The 2,500-nt window shown below is 50.0% G+C and overlaps 6 non-coding genes across 6 annotated transcripts in view; all 6 read right to left on the bottom strand.

Annotated features, from left to right (window-relative positions):
- Positions 1-92, bottom strand: part of LOC133989621 (5S ribosomal RNA) — a 119-nt gene extending 27 nt beyond the window's left edge. Inside the window, exon 1 of the ribosomal RNA XR_009926750.1 lies at positions 1-92. This exon is cut by the window's left edge and continues 27 nt beyond it. This is a non-coding gene — a ribosomal RNA (5S ribosomal RNA).
- Positions 93-461: 369 nt separating this feature from the next.
- On the bottom strand, positions 462-580 carry LOC133988661 (5S ribosomal RNA). Its single transcript, XR_009925860.1, has one exon. It is a non-coding gene; the product is annotated as a 5S ribosomal RNA (ribosomal RNA).
- A 369-nt stretch (positions 581-949) lies between these two features.
- Positions 950-1,068, bottom strand: LOC133989311 (5S ribosomal RNA). The gene has a single exon (XR_009926475.1). It is a non-coding gene; the product is annotated as a 5S ribosomal RNA (ribosomal RNA).
- A 369-nt stretch (positions 1,069-1,437) lies between these two features.
- Positions 1,438-1,556, bottom strand: LOC133988986 (5S ribosomal RNA). The gene has a single exon (XR_009926166.1). It is a non-coding gene; the product is annotated as a 5S ribosomal RNA (ribosomal RNA).
- A 369-nt stretch (positions 1,557-1,925) lies between these two features.
- LOC133989620 (5S ribosomal RNA) lies at positions 1,926-2,044 on the bottom strand. The gene has a single exon (XR_009926749.1). It is a non-coding gene; the product is annotated as a 5S ribosomal RNA (ribosomal RNA).
- Positions 2,045-2,406: 362 nt separating this feature from the next.
- Positions 2,407-2,500, bottom strand: part of LOC133989114 (5S ribosomal RNA) — a 119-nt gene continuing 25 nt past the window's right edge. The window contains exon 1 of the ribosomal RNA XR_009926287.1: positions 2,407-2,500. This exon is cut by the window's right edge and continues 25 nt beyond it. This is a non-coding gene — a ribosomal RNA (5S ribosomal RNA).

The following is a 2,500-nucleotide window of genomic DNA, read 5'->3' as shown; positions in this document are numbered from 1 at the left end:
GGTCTCCCATCCAAGTACTAACCAGGCCCGACCCTGCTTAGCTTCCGAGATCAGACGAGATCGGGCGTGTTCAGGGTGGTGTGGCCGTAAGCGAGGAAACAGCCAGCAGAAAGCCCATTTAAAGATGCTGTGACACCACTGACAGTTCCTCTCACCATCTGAGTGGCGGATAATGGTGTCTCAGCCATCAAACACATGCTATACTTTAACATTACTTTCATAGGAATTGTTGTTTCTCAGGCTATTTGTGTACATGCGCTTATAAGATGATTGCAGGCTTTTAACAGGCTGTAACAGTGACAACAGGAACCCTCAAAACTACTTGGAAAGTGAGGCGTCTCAGTGCCACCTCTCTGCCCTGCATACACACACAGCTGGAATGATTGCAGCTTTGTTTCTCAACGCCCTGTGTGCGGTGATGGAGCAACAGCGCCCTCCTCTGGTGACAGCTGAGAGGAAAAAGCTTACAGCACCTGGTATTCCCAGGCGGTCTCCCATCCAAGTACTAACCAGGCCCGACCCTGCTTAGCTTCCGAGATCAGACGAGATCAGGCGTGTTCAGGGTGGTGTGGCCGTAAGCGAGGAAAGAGCCAGCAGAAAGCCCATTTAAAGATGCTGTGACCCCACTCACAGTTCCTCTCACCATCTGAGTGGCGGATAATGGTGTCTCAACCATCAAACACATGCTATACTTTAACATTACTTTCATAGGAATTGTTGTTTCTCAGGCTATTTGTGTACATGCGCTTATAAGATGATTGCAGGCTTTTAACAGGCTGTAACAGTGACAACAGGAACCCTCAAAACTACTTGGAAAGTGAGGCGTCTCAGTGCCACCTCTCTGCCCTGCATACACACACAGCTGGAATGATTGCAGCTTTGTTTCTCAACGTCCTGTGTGCGGTGATGGAGCAACAGCGCCCTCCTCTGGTGACAGCTGAGAGGAAAAAGTTTACAGAACCTGGTATTCCCAGGCGGTCTCCCATCCAAGTACTAACCAGGCCCGACCCTGCTTAGCTTCCGAGATCAGAGGAGATCGGGCGTGTTCAGGGTGGTGTGGCCGTAAGCGAGGAAACAGCCAGCAGAAAGCCCATTTAAAGATGCTGTGACACCACTGACAGTTCCTCTCACCATCTGAGTGGCGGATAATGGTGTCTCAGCCATCAAACACATGCTATACTTTAACATTACTTTCATAGGAATTGTTGTTTCCCAGGCTATTTGTGTACATGCGCTTATAAGATGATTGCAGGCTTTTAACAGGCTGTAACAGTGAACACAGGAACCCTCAAAACTACTTGGAAAGTGAGGCGTCTCATTGCCACCTCTCTGCCCTGCATACACACACAGCTGGAATGATTGCAGCTTTGTTTCTCAACGCCCTGTGTGCGGTGATGGAGCAACAGCGCCCTCCTCTGGTGACAGCTGAGAGGAAAAAGCTTACAGCACCTGGTATTACCAGGCGGTCTCCCATCCAAGTACTAACCAGGCCCTACCCTGCTTAGCTTCCGAGATCAGACGAGATCGGGCGTGTTCAGGGTGGTGTGGCCGTAAGCGAGGAAACAGCCAGCAGAAAGCCCATTTAAAGATGCTGTGACCCCACTGACAGTTCCTCTCACCATCTGAGTGGCGGATAATGGTGTCTCAGCCATCAAACACATGCTATACTTTAATATTACTTTCATAGGAATTGTTGTTTCTCAGGCTATTTGTGTACATGCGCTTATAAGATGATTGCAGGCTTTTAACAGGCTGTAACAGTGACAACAGGAACCCTCAAAACTACTTGGAAAGTGAGGCGTCTCGGTGCCACCTCTCTGCCCTGCATACACACACAGCTGGAATGATTGCAGCTTTGTTTCTCAACGCCCTGTGTGCGGTGATGGAGCAACAGCGCCCTCCTCTGGTGACAGCTGAGAGGAAAAAGCTTACAGCACCTGGTATTCCCAGGCGGTCTCCCATCCAAGTACTAACCAGGCCCGACCCTGCTTAGCTTCCGAGATCAGACGAGATCGGGCGTGTTCAGGGTGGTGTGGCCGTAAGCGAGGAAACAGCCAGCAGAAAGCCCATTTAAAGATGCTGTGACACCACTCCTCTCACCATCTGAGTGGCGGATAATGGTGTCTCAGCCATCAAACACATGCTATACTTTAACATTACTTACATAGGAATTGTTGTTTCTCAGGCTATTTGTGTACATGCGCTTATAAGATGATTGCAGGCTTCTAACAGGCTGTAACAGTGACAACAGGAACCCTCAAAACTACTTGGAAAGTGAGGCGTCTCAGTGCCACCTCTTTGCCCTGCATACACACACAGCTGGAATGATTGCAGCTTTGTTTCTCAACGCCCTGTGTGCGGTGATGGAGCAACAGCGCCCTCCTCTGGTGACAGCTGAGAGGAAAAAGCTTACAGCACCTGGTATTCCCAGGCTGTCTCCCATCCAAGTACTAACCAGGCCCGACCCTGCTTAGCTTCCGAGATCAGACGAGATCGGGCG

This window comes from Scomber scombrus, chromosome 10, assembly GCF_963691925.1.
Source record: "Scomber scombrus chromosome 10, fScoSco1.1, whole genome shotgun sequence".
Classification (NCBI taxonomy): Eukaryota; Metazoa; Chordata; class Actinopteri; order Scombriformes; family Scombridae; genus Scomber; species Scomber scombrus.
The sequence above is the reverse complement of the archived record's forward strand: the minus strand, read 5'-3'. Positions and strand labels throughout refer to the sequence as shown.